Source organism: Peromyscus californicus, unplaced genomic scaffold, assembly GCF_007827085.1.
Source record: "Peromyscus californicus insignis strain IS unplaced genomic scaffold, ASM782708v3 Scaffold_7__1_contigs__length_154581171, whole genome shotgun sequence".
In the NCBI taxonomy this organism is placed as follows: domain Eukaryota; kingdom Metazoa; phylum Chordata; class Mammalia; order Rodentia; family Cricetidae; genus Peromyscus; species Peromyscus californicus.
Window position 1 is genome coordinate 140,410,265 of NW_026294595.1, and position 13,592 is coordinate 140,423,856.

A 13,592-nucleotide genomic window follows, 5' to 3' on the forward strand; every position below is an offset into this window, starting at 1 on the left:
GGAAATGGTGCAGGGTGGGAAGACTCAGCTTTCCCCACATGGGAGCCTTGCTGGGAACCCTGGTCTGCTAGGGTTGAAGTCCTCTCCTGGTATTTACCCGCCTGTCACTGCACTTCTCTGTACCTCAGTGTTCTCATCTGCACAACGGGGATTCTAGTGAGATTACGGTAATAAGATAAAGTGTAGCAGCAGTGGGCAGAGTATGAGGACGACCGAGGCAAACACTGAGGTGATCACGTGGCCCGAGGCTAATGACTTAGCTCTTTGTGCCTCAGTTTCTCCGTTTATAAAACTGGGCGTGAGAATGATAATAAGGATTTTGCCATCGACTGTGGTGAAAATGTAAAGATATCACCTGTGACCGTCTTGGCTTTGTGGTCCCGATCGTCTGTGTTTACTAAGCCGGCTGTAAAGATGACAGAGAATTACACACCAGGCCAGTGAGGTGCCCGGGAACTGCAGGTCCGCGTGGAGAGAGTGTGGGCTGTGGTTGAGAGCACAGGCTCTAAACTCAGACAGAGCTGGTGTCAGTTTTGGCTACTCACGGTGCCCTAGAACTGCCACCTCTGGGTGCAGCGGCTGGCTGTTCCTGGAAAGACTGTGCACACTAAATGAGGTGGCACGCATTCACAGGGCGTTTGGCACATAGTAATCACTCAATAAATGGTAGCTTGTATTATTATCGCCCCGCTGCACACTGTACCCCCACCCCCAAGAAAGCACAGATCACGGGTAAAGCTTAATTTGAAAATAAAAGAACACATTTTTAAACTGCCAAATAGACTTAAAATAATATTCATTAAACAAAATTAAAATATTCTATTAAAGCCAGACTTTGGGCTCAAACCAAATTTTTATAACCCAAGCTTAAAGGCCAAGGAGTCCCCAGCCACAATGGGGACATTGTGATTGAACCTGAGACTTCAACGCTGCTATTGAACCTCTTTGAAATGCATGTTTTCCCATTTAAATGAAAGGGAAGTCACAGGAAGGGGGAAAAATGAGGTTCTTGCTCCGTTTAGCAAACCTTAAGGGACTGAAAAAGAAAAACAAAAGATTTTCTACTAATGCCAAAGACTCATGGAGTGTCCTTGGGACTCACTGGCTAGCTAGTGCCATAGCTCTGACCCTCGGAGGGACCACCTTGGAATGATCCAGATCTGATCTGAGCTAACCTAATCTCAACAATGTTCTCCCCTAGACTTTATAGATAGGGAGTTTGTACGTTGTTGACAGCCAAGACCTGGGTTCAGAGTCTCACTTTGCCTCAGTTTCCCCATTCACAATGCAGGTAACCTGCGGGTTTTGGGGGCTGTGGTAGGAATGCATCGGGGTGGTGGCTTTCATCTTTTGCTTTCCTTAGAGTGTGAAATGTCCCCAGACTTTGGGACATTGGGGAATGAAATTATGAGAGTATTAGAGGTTAAGATCGTCTCGATATCCAGAGAGGGATGAGGGAGGGGTAGTAGATTAAAAACCTTACCAAGTTTTTAGGTGCCGTGAACTTTCACAAAGTGTTTGTCTCCCCAAAAATCCTCATGGTTCAGCAGTCTAGAGCACTGGTTGCTCTTCCAGGGGACCTGGGTTGGGTTCCCAACATCCACATGGAGGCTGACGAATGCCTGTTTCTCTAATTTCTGCCCTCTTCTGGTCTCCATAGGCACTACATGTACATGATGTATATATTTGCAAGCAAATGCTCTTAAACATTAAAATAACAAAAATAACACAAAACCAAGACCCTTGTGTTACAGGTGTGTCTGTGTGACAAATTGAGAGACTGATGGCAGGTTCTCTATATTAAACCAGCCAGGGTTTCTGTGGTCCTTACCCTTTCTTTTCACTGAGAACCAGTAATGTTTTTCTTTTTTAAAATTTTTTTTTCTTAGGCGGTGATGGCACACGCCTTTAATCCCAGCACTCCAGAGGCAGAGGCCGGTGGATCTCTGTGTTCAAGGTCAGCCTGGTCTACAGAGTGAGTTCCAGGACAGCTAAGCTACACAGAGAAATCTTGTCTCAAAAGACAAAAAGGCTGGGCGGTGGTGGCGCACGCCTTTAATCCCAGCACTCGGGAGGCAGAGCCAGGCGGATCTCTGTGAGTTCGAGGCCAGCCTGGTCTACAGAGTGAGTTCCAGGACAGGCGCAAAGCTACACAGAGAAACCCTGTCTCGAAAAACCAAAAAAAAAAAAAAAAAAAAAAAAAAAAAAAAAAAAAAAAAAAAAAAAAAAAAAAAGACAAAAAGACTGATCATTCAGTTCTCAAAATTTTTTTCTTTTATTTTTGAGATTTTAATGTCCTTTCATCACTTCCCTCTTCCCCCTCCTCCCTCCAAACCCTTCCACATACCCCTCCTTGCCTTTCCTAATTCATGGTCTCTTTTTTCATTAATTTGTTGTGCGTGCGCGCGCATATGTGTGTGTGTGTGTGTGTGTGTGTGTGTGTGTGTGTGTGTGTGTGTGTGTGTGTGTGTGTGTGTATGTATCTGCGTGTATAATGTAACTTGTGTGTATGATTTCAGGACTGACCATCGGGTATATTGGACAGTCAGTTAGTATGCTCTTCCCTGGGGAAGACTTCTGCCTCCAGCCTTCCTTGGTCGATGACAGTTCTTTGTGTAGGGCTGAGGTCTCTCACGATTTCCCCGTCCACGTTAGCATATCTATGTCCTCCTTGTCCAGCTCACGTGAGAACCAGTATATACATTTTTTGATAGCAGATAGAGAGAGGAACCCAAGTGGGCTGTGAGGACCTCCAGAACTCTTAAGAACCTGTGCCCACCAAGAGGGACTGCCTCCTCAGACCAGGCAGGACCAGTGCTATGTCTTTGAAATGGGGCAGTAGTAGGGCCGGGGCTGACTCCTCACCCTGTCACCTACTTTCTGTGTGACTTTGGGTAGATCCCAAGAGCCCTCTGAGCCTCAGGACTTTTGCCAGCTCATGAGACAGATAACTTCTGTGTCAGATTTGTTATAAGGACTTCAATCAAATAATATCCCAGGACTGGGAGGGTGGCTTAGTCTGTAAAACGTTCGTCTTGCAAGCAAGAGGACCTGAGTTTGACTCCAGAATCCACACAAAGTATGGTAACGTTCCTTTACAAACCCGGAGCCTTCGGGGGAGACAGGCCGATTCCTGGGGCTCCCTAGCTGGAGAGAGGCAGGCCAATGAGAGACTTGGCCTCCAAAAACAGGCAGATAGCTTCTGACCCGAAAAACTGATGTTGGTCTCTGGCCTTCACACGTACATGCACAGTGAAGTCACGCAAACATATGTACAATTGCACACGCATGCACACACATGTACAAACACACATACACATCATAAGCATGTCTTACAATTTAAAATTTGCATGTGGGAGTAGATCTGCCCTCAGAAGAACTCAAAAAAAGAGGATGAAAGTCAAAGTCACTTGTCCTAGGCGAATCCCACTGCTTCTCAAATAGTACAGTCTCTGGATTGGAGACATTCTGCAAGAGTCTATGAGCCTTCTTTTTGAGTGAGGTGTACACCCTTCCACAGCAGCTCAAACGTGCAGGGACATTTCTCTCCTTAGACTTTGGAAAACAGGAAAAAAAATTTAGGGCCAGTGGGCTCCAAAGTTTTTACTGATCATCATAAAAACAGTTTAGAATGGTTTAAAACCCAAGCCCATAAACTAATTAACAACAAAACCCGTGTGGCTGAATTCTAGAGCAAAGTCTTGACGCGTGTGTCTGAGGGTCAGGGGTTTCTCCATGACCTCTTTATTTAAAAGGAAATATTTTTTTTTGTTTGTTTTTTTTTTGTTTTTCGAGACAGGGTTTCTCTGTGTAGTTTTGGTGCCTTTCCTGGATCTCGCTCTGTAGACCAGGCTGACCTCGAACTCACAGAGATCCACCTGCCTCTGCCTCCCGAGTGCTGGGATTAAAGGCGTGCGCCACCACCACCCGGCTTAAAAGGAAATATTTTTAAGAAGGGTGTAGTGGCCTATGCCTGCAATCCCAGTCACTCGGAGGCTGAGGCAGGAGGATTGCCATGAGTTCCAGGCTAGCCTGGGCTACAGATTGGGGCTCTGTCTCAATAGAACCAAAAAAAGAAAAAGAGGAAGGGAGGAAGAAAGACAGGAAGGGAGGGAGGAAGGAAAGGAGGGGAGGGAGGGAGGGAGGGAAGAAGGGAGGGAGGGAAGGAGGGAGGGAAGGAGGGAGGGGAGGAAGCAGGGAAGGAGGGAAGGAGGAAAGGAGGGAAGGAGGGAATACTTTAAGCCAGACATGGTGGGATATGTAGTGCTCAGGAGGCAGAGGCAGGAAGTGTTCAATTCTGAGGCTAGCCTGGGCTCTATATCAAGACCCTGTCTCAAAAACTGAAAATAAAATACAACAGTGAAATACTTTATTTCTAAACTCCCCTCAAATAACGAGACTCTGGCGTAGTGAGACTCTGGTCTTGCTGCTCTGCGCTCTGTCATCGGGCATAAGATGAAGGGACGGAGGTGCCCGAGACTGTCAGTCATGGCCGTCTAGGCCTACACACACCGCTGGTCTCAGCTGATTGAGCAGCTGTATGGTACATGTGTGCACATGTGTGTGGCCCAGCTTTGGGCACATACAGAGGTGGCAGCAATAGTCTGAGCGTCCCTTCTGCATGGTCCAACCCTGAATGGCTGTAGACACAAACTTCCCTCTTCCTCATGACAGCTGTTCCTAGTATAGGCGAGCAAAGGGCAGCACACGGTGGCCCATTCAAGTCCACACAGGTGCTCGCTTCGGCAGCACATATACTAAAATTGGAACGATACAGAGAAGATTAGCATGGCCCCTGCGCAAGGATGACACGCAAATTCAAGTCCACACAGAGAAGGGGTCAAGCCAGGCTTTTATGCGAGGCCTGGGTCAGGAGGTATGTTTCCTGATTACTACACTGCCCAGCCTCTACCACCCAGAAAGAATCCAGCTCCCTCCCACTCCGCCTCACTTAACCATGTCATGGATGAACTAAGCACAAGTGTACAAAGCAGGTAAAAGTTTCTTCGCTGCTATTTTGTAGTCAAAACATTCCGAGGAACACACCATTGGGTGGTTTAGTTGCTGTGTGGGTGCTGTGTGCATTTAGACCAATCTCCGCTATACAGTTGCTGTATTCGATCCAGATGCCGACAGTGAACGTAATAGCCAAGACTGCTCTGGTGTGCGCAGCATCCCACGTTACACTGTGGAGGCGGGACACGCTCCGACGATGATGTGAAGTAGCAGAAGTCGGTCCTTGGGTTCGGACAGGTGGTTTACTATCTTGGTTTACTTGTCTCATGTGATATGAGTAATCGTGTGCGCTGTGTTCATTCTGAGGGCGCCATGAGATTGTTTACGCCAGTGCCAACCACCCCAACATGATTGTGCGCACTGGGATGATTCAGGGGCTATGGTGTCACCCTGCAGAGGGAACCCTTCAGCTCCACTGTGATCTCACGGGACTACTGCTGTGGATGCGGTCCATCACAGATGGAAGCATTGCTATGACTGCACCCACTGGTCTCACAGGCCCGGGCTCACGCGACCCCTCCCGGTCTCAGTTTCTTTCTCAATGAGATGATAGAGGTCACAGATGTGATCTGCGCCAGGAGGCCCCTGACCCAACCTGACCCACAGCAGTTGTTAAAAGCTATGTATCACCTGCTGAAGAGAAAGGATTCAGCCATCAGGATCCTAGCTTTCTGTTGGACATAAATGTTCCTGGGCTCATTTGGGGGTGAAGAGAGGGGAAGGGCCTGTGGCACGGGTACGACCTGGAAAGGAGCTCAGATTTTAAAACTGACTTTAGGTTGATCCCAAGACACTCACTTCTGGCTCCCCCTGCCCTGCCTGAGAGGTTCCCAGGGGTCATCTATGGAAGCCTGAGAGTCAAAGCCCCTGAGGATTAGTAGCCACAATAAGGAAACTGAGGCAGGTGAGGGCTTAGCCTATTGTTGCACAACCAGAGTAAAGACCTCAGCCCTGTGTCCGAGGACCCTGGGTTTTGTGAGTCAAAGCTGGAGGAGGACAGACGGGCCCTGGAGCCCCCAGCTTACTTACAGCAGTTGATGGCACCCACTAAGGATTTTCTTCTTTCTATTTCTTGTCCTTTGCCTTCTTTTGTAGACAATGTTTTCCTCCAGAAGTTTCTACCTTGTTTCTAATGAACAGGCAATCAGCTATTTCTTACCTCCTTCCCTTACTCATCCCCCATCTCATTTCTATTGAATAAAAATTGCACCCATCCATACATTCCAAAGCATGTATTGAGTACCTACTGTGTACCAGACTCTACTCCAGAGGAGGATACTGTCAAGAGTAAAAAATGCAGGGGGGCTGGGTAGGTGGCTCAGAAAGTAAAGTACTCAGCATGTGAGTGTGAAGACCTGGGTGTGAATCCCTAGCATTCAGGTAGAAAGCTAGGTGCAAGCATAAATACCTGTAATCCCAACTCTGGGATGCAGAGACAGGATCCTGGGGCTTGCTGGCCCAGCCAGTCTAGCCAATCAGCAAGCTCCAAAACAGTGAGAGACCCTGAAGGGTCACTTGAAAAAGAAGGTGAAGACCTTCTAATCCCAGCACTCAGGAGGTGGAGGTGGGTGGATCTCTGTGAGTTTGAGGCCAGCCTGGTCTACAGAGTGAGTTCCAGGACAGCCACCAAAACTACACAGAGAAATGCTGTCTCGAAAGAAGAAGGAAAAGAGAAGGGAAGGGAAGGGAAGGAAGGAGGGGGAGAGGGGGAAGAAAGAAAGAAAGAAAGAAAGAAGGAGGGAGGGAGGGAGGGAGGGAGGGAGGGAGGGAGGAAAGGAAGGAAGGAAAGAAGGAAGGAAGGAAGGAAGAGGAAAAATGCTTGAGGAAGACATGATGTCAATCCCTGGCCTCCATGTACACACATGTACCCATACAGGTGTCCACACACACACACACACACACACACACACACACACACACACACACACCCTTAGTCTAAAGCAGGCTGCTCAGAGCAGCTAGAGAGGGAATGAGATGTACCAGTTAGTCCAGGATCAGTCTCCAGCTGCCAGGTGTTTTGATTTTCCAGAAGATGTTGCCATTGATTTTCATGGAAAGGTCCTGGTTTCAAATCCGAATGAGGAACCCCGTTGGCCCCTCCTTGCATACATCACAGGTCCCGGGCATCTCATTTCGGCAGCAGACCCTGAGCCTCGCCCTCCTCCTGTCCCTTCGTTTCTTTTGACTAAATCCTAACCAGAAGAGATGCCAAGAGTCACTAAATGTTGTTTCCAGGAAAAAGCAGGACTCAGGCCTCCCGGGGCCTGGCCGAGTCTTCCAAGGAGCAATCAGCTCTCCCCAGCTTCATGTGTTTCTCAGGAGTTTCCCTGATCACGGCTCATTATGAATAACAGCGCAGCGGTCCAAGTCCATCCCCTGGGTTTTCACTGGATTCATGAAGATGATGGTCATGTTATCTGGGGTTGATGTAAGAGGGGTAAGATGTCTGCAGGTTTCATAAGGGGTTGTCTGGTGCTCTTTAGAGCATCAGGGAACCTGTGCTGCTCTGTGTGGGGACAGGACCTGGGAGGATTCCACACAGAAGGAGGAACTGGGGAGGGGGGGGGCATCTAGTGACGTGGTAAGGGATGTGCTTGGAGCTTTTAAAGACGTGTTGATGCCCAGGCTGGCAGTGAAATCATTATCTCTCTTCCCCACCCTGAAAGTCGCCTTGAGCAAAACCCCAGCCAACAGCACCCTTAGCAGTTGAGATTATTCTGTGATGGACAACTTTTGAATTGGCCCACAGACTACAAAGGAAATGTACTGACCTGGGAAATGAGACATCCTGGGGGATCTGGCTTCAGGTGCAGCTGGGTCAAGAGCTCATCTGTAGGTCATATGTCATATCTTAGTCCATCCTTCTCTATATTGTCACCTTCGGCACCAAGGAGGGAATGGAGAAATGTTTGAATTCAGTAGCAGTTGCTAGAGGAGATGGGTACACAAGCTCCCTGTGGCCCCCAGACTGTATTGCTGTACACTTGTAGACATGCATCCTCACCCTTCTCCTGGTTGCTATGCTAGTTATGAAATGTGCCCTTTGTCCAAATGCAGGGTGGGACTTCTGTGTTTCCTCCTCACTGTCCAAATATTCCTGTTAGGCAGATAACTATAAGACATGCTACTATTGGACCCTTCATCTGTCCTTTACTCGTGTGTGGAGGATGGACACTGGGTCATCTTTTCTCATGGTGCTTGGTATAAAATTGGGACTCGATATTTAGGGGGCTCTAGCCAAGCACAGCAGATGTCTGGGCCTTCTGAGGGTAAGTACTGTCGCACAAGTGTGAGGACCTGAGTTCGGATCCCCACACCCATGTAAAGCTGGACATGGTGGTGTGTGTGTGTGACCCCAGTGCTCCTATGGCAAGTTAGGAGATGAAAACAGAAGCCCCCCTGGAGGTTTGAGGGCCAGCTAGCCTGGCCTACACGGCAGCGAACAAGATGAACAGTCTTAGACAAGGTAGAAAGTGAGGACCAACCCCCAAGGCTGTTCTCTGATTTTCACACATGTGCTATGGCATGCGCATGCCTGCAATCACATACATGAACACACACACACACACAGACAGTCTTAGTTAGGGTTTCTATTGCTTTGAAGAGATACCATGACCATAGCAACTCTTATAAAGGAAAATATTTCATTGAGCCCAGCTTATAGTTCAGAAGTTCAGTCCATTATCATTATGGTAGACATGGCGGTGCTCAGGCAGATGTGGTGCTAGAGAAGGAGCTGAGAGTTCTTACATCTTGATCCGTAGATGGCAGAAGGAGACTGTGTGTCACACTAGGTGTAGCTTGAGCATATATGAGACCTCAAAGCCCCCCTCCACAGGTGTGCCAGGTGTGTGTTTATGGAAGCCCGAAGTCAACCTTGGGTGTTGTTCCTGGACACCATCCCCCTCCCCCCCCGTTTTTGAGACAGAGTCTCCCACTGTCCTGGCAGTCATCCTGTAAGCTAGGCCGACTAGCCATCAAGTCCCCAGGGATCTGCCTGACCCTTCCATCCCAGTTCTGAGACTATAAACACACGCTACCACACCCAGCTTCTGATTTTGTTATTACTGTGTATGTGTGTGCCGTGAGTTCAGGCCTTGTGTACACCATGGTATGCATGGAGGTCAGGAGGCAGCTATATGACATCACATCTTTTTTTTCCACCTTTATCTGGGTTCCAGGAATCAAACCCAGGTTCTTGTGCTTGTGTGGCCAACACCTCACTGACTGTGTCCATTTCTTGCCCTGATTATTAAGGAATGGCATTCACACATCCACACATAGGCTGTGATGCACCGAGACCCACATCCCCCTGTGCCACTGGCACCCACCACAGCTCGGTACAGACTTGGCCTAAGTGAAGACAGTTGTCCTTGCTGTGACCTTGCTGGCAGTGGCAGTTTTGAGTTGACTGACTAGCTTGATTGTATGCGTATTTGCTGGCCATTGAGGCCATTTACAACCGCTTGCCTAGAAGGTTCTAGAAGGAATGTGGCATGGTTGAGAGGGTTGATCTTTTTTTAAAGAATCCTTGGAACCCTTCTTAACGTTTAGCTTTGAGAGGCCTCGGTGGATACCCCTTTCAAAATCTGGGCCCTGCCACGAGGCTGCCGTATGGGGTGCAGGCAGTGACTGAAGCCTTGAGAAAATGGGTCGAGGGACCGAGTGACCTCTGAGCATGTCCAGCTCTGGCCCTGCAAGCTGCAGTCCATCATGAATGTTTCTCAAGATTCTCTCAAAATGTTGTCCACTATGCCCTCCCAGCTTGAAAACAAGTCTGCTATGAAAACTGGCTGGGCAGGGGTGGGTGTTGCTACATTTAAATTAAGAAAGGTGGCCACTGCCACGGCATGCTGGGAAACTGACTTTCTGGAAACCCAGGGCTCTGATTTGAGACTATGCCTTTTCAGACATGAATCTTCCATTCTCACGGATGCCCAGCTACAAAAGGCTTAACCGCCCCTCACAGACAGGACAGGCCATCATCATCAAAGAAAGGCTCCCTCAGTGCTGAGGCAGAAGGGCACACACGGGACTCAGAGTGGGTCGTGGCCGGTACATTCTGGAATAGCCAGGAATTTGCTGGAGCAGGTGGAGTCAGGATGTCAGAAAAACAGGGACGTTCCAGGCCCCGTCTGTTCTTGGCTTATGCTCTGAGCAAGGTGGGAGCTACCGCAGGGCTTTGAGCAAAGTAGGAACAGTGAGATCTGGCTGCCTTGGGAGTAGAACGTGGGGACAGGGGGTGGACCATGAGATCTCAGAGGATTCATAAAGTGTGACACAGTAGACCAGTCACCAGAAGAAGGAACAGGTACCTTGGAGATTCTGGTTCCAAGCCAACTGCTAGGATGCCCAGATGTCCAGCAACACCTCCATCCTCACAGTCCAGACATGTGCAGCCAGCTCCGTCCTCACGGGCCAGACATTTTATTGGCACTTCAGGGAATATGACAGTAATCCAAAAAGGTTAAACAGCATGATCAAGATGGCTGATGGTGTCGGCCTGCTGACACTGTGCCCACATGACCACCCCATTATCCCTCCTAGTTTGCTGGGCTCTCCCAGGCCATCCCAACTCTCTGTTTTGGGGAACTGAGGTTAGAGAGACTCCACAAAGGACCCCACAGTGTCACTGGGACTCATCCCATTGCCACAGACAGCAGCCCAATGATTGAGTTCACATATGTGTGGATTCAGCTGGACAGATCCCTCTTAGACCTCAAGGAGAGCATACTCCTATAGAACATGCAGGGCCCTGTGGACAAATGATTGGCAGTGCGGATAGCTTCCGTGCCACTCAGGCACCAGTGGAAATCCAGACCCACCACTTATTGTCCTTATCTGCCTGAGCCTCAGTTTTCCCATCTGTGGAGTGGGGCCAGCAGCTTAACCGAGGTCACAGGCACATAGCGCTGTACTAGCCCCAAAGCTGTGCAGAGCAAAGGAGGCTATTACAGCATGCGTTGTTCCAGATGGGAACTAGGATGAAGGCTGGGTTTGTAACCAACGCCTGACTGATATTCGTGGCAGGGTGGGGTAAGGGTTTGGTGTACCTCGTGCTGGAGAGCTCTGGGACTGGCCTTGTCAGTTCTCTGTTCCTCATCCTGGAGGCCCTATCTGTGTGTGTGTCCCTCCCCAGGAGGCCTGCCCTGGCCCTCGAAGCACCCTGGGTCCCAGAGGAGCCGGCAGCAGCCCGGCTGTAGCCCTGCCTTGCGCTGGGGAAGGCAGAACGGCATGTACTCACACAGCAAGCAGATCCCCAGATGTGGTCTTCCCAGCTGCCACGTTTTTCCTCATGAAATTCCTGACTTGGTGTGTTGTGTTTTTCTAAAAACACACCCACTGCCTCCAAAAACCTCAGCCGGGGAAGGGGAAACATTTCTGGTTGAATTACCGGTTTTTGAAACGGTGTCAGATTATGCCCCCTTTGTGGCCTGGATACACCATTCTTTCTCCTGACAGTGTTTCCAAGGGCTGTGGTAGTAGAGCACACTTCTTGTCTAGGCCAGCTCCCCCAAACAGATGTGGAAATTGAGGCTGAGGGAGGCTGTGGACTCACTCGCCCGGGTCTCATGCAGATTTCTAGATCCCAAGTCTGACTTCTTCGAACTCTTTGATCCCAGGTCATGGGGACGGGCTGAGGCCACCTTTGCCCCACAAATGTGCTTTCTTTGGCCTGAGGGTGTTTTGATTTGAGCAAGTTGCCAGCATTTAAAACTCAGGAGATTCCATATAAAAGCCTGGGTTTCTGGCTCCTCCTGGGCCCTTGGTAGATCTGCCAAAAGAGGCCTACATTCCTGCATGGTGACAATTGGGGACTCAGTCACTGCCTTTCCCTGGAACACACCCTGTTCATCTTAGGAGCTCCAGGTAGGCAGCCATCTCAGAATCCTGTCTTGGCTCTCTCAGGGGCCAGAATGCTTCTTATTGTTTGTGGTATTAGGGATTGAACTCAGGACCTCACACATGCTAGGCAAGTCCTCTACCCCTGAGCTGGGTCCCCAGCCACATTTGTTTTGTTTTGAGACAGGATCTTACTAAGTTGTCAGACTGTTCTCAAACTCAGGAGCCTCCTGCCTCAGCTTCTCTGGTGCCTGGGATTACATGACTTCAACATGTATGTTAGCAAGGGAGATTAGACAACAAAACCACCCGTTGCCTAACAGCTAGCTGGGAGAACATTCTTTTGTCATGGTGGTCGGGGTGTGTGTGGATTTAATATGCAGGCAGTGTGTCTGTGTCCGGAGAAGCCCCCATCTCTCTCCATCCCTCTGTAATGCTGGCCCTCCTCTGCCAGCATGACGCTTGCCCTCGTACACGCCCGCCCTAGAGTTTCCACTTATTTTTTTAAGGCTGAATTAAACGTATTTGACCTAAATCTGCCCCGCTTGTCTGAGACTTGAGATGCTATTAAACCAAATTAAGGTGTTTGGAAAAGTTTAAATAATCTTTAATTGCTCAAGAGAAAGCCTGTGTGATTGTTAGGGAGGCGTGTGTGTGCATATATGAGTGTGCAAGTGTGAAGAAGTGTGTGTGTGTGTGTGTGTGTGTGTGTGTGTGTGTGTGTGTGTCAGAGGGGATGCCAGAGCTTGTGGGTATGCATGAACTGTGCTCCAAGTGATCGTGTATGAGTGAGTAAGTGAGTGGGCTCATGGAGAAGAGATTAGCTATATGTGTGAGTGTTGGGTGTGTGAGCCCGGCTAAGGGTTAAAAAAACATTTTTTACACGTGTGTGTTTATTTTGTGTGTATGTGTGTGGAGCAGTGAATGCCATGGTGCCAATGTGGAAGCCAGAGGACAACTTGTGGGAGTCAGTTCTCTCCTTCTACCCTGTGGGTTCTGGGGATTGAACTCAGGTTGTCAGGCTTGGCCGCAAGCTCCGTTAAGTATTGAACCATCTTGCTGGCCCAATGGCTTTTTTTTTTTCCTTTAAGGTGCTGGGGATGGACCCCAGGGCCTTGAAAACGCTAGGCAAGTGCTCTACCACTGAGCTACATCTCTAGCCCCTTTTTTACGTTGTGTTTTGAGACAGGATCTCAGGAAGTTGCCTTGAACTTGCTTGAACTTGTTTTGTTACCCAGAAAGGTTTTGAACTCGGGTCCTCCTGCCTCAGCCTCCTTAGCACAGGAATGACAGACCTATGCCACTGGCCCAGTTTGTATGACATCTTGCAAGCATGTCAAGTCTATAGTCCATGGACTGCATGTACCCCAGGACAGCTCAGAGTGCAGCTCAACACAAATTGATAATATACTTAAAACATTATGAGACTCTTTTTATGGCTCCTGAGTGTGAACTTTGTAGATGTCAACCCTGTGCTGCAGTGTTTGAATGGGTTAGACTCTCCTGACGTGACTTCCTTAATCCCAGTGCCAGAGAGGCAGACACAGGAGGATCCCTCAGCAGCCACTATAGTTGAATCAGCAAATGTGAGCTTCAGTGAGAGACCCTGTGGTGGTTCGAATGAGAATGGCCCCCATAGACTCGTGTTTTTTGAATGCTTGGTCCCTAGTTGGTGGAACTGTGTTGGGAAGGATTAGGAGGTGTGGCCTTGTTGGAGAAGGTGTGTCACTGGG

The 13,592-nt window shown here is 49.0% G+C and overlaps 1 protein-coding gene and 1 pseudogene across 1 annotated transcript in view; both read left to right on the top strand.

Annotated features, from left to right (window-relative positions):
- Eya2 (EYA transcriptional coactivator and phosphatase 2) overlaps positions 1-13,592 on the top strand; it is a 174,764-nt gene that overhangs the window by 8,002 nt on the left and 153,170 nt on the right. The gene's annotated exons all lie outside the window — the stretch shown is intronic.
- On the top strand, positions 4,734-4,823 carry LOC128102805 (uncharacterized; annotated as a pseudogene).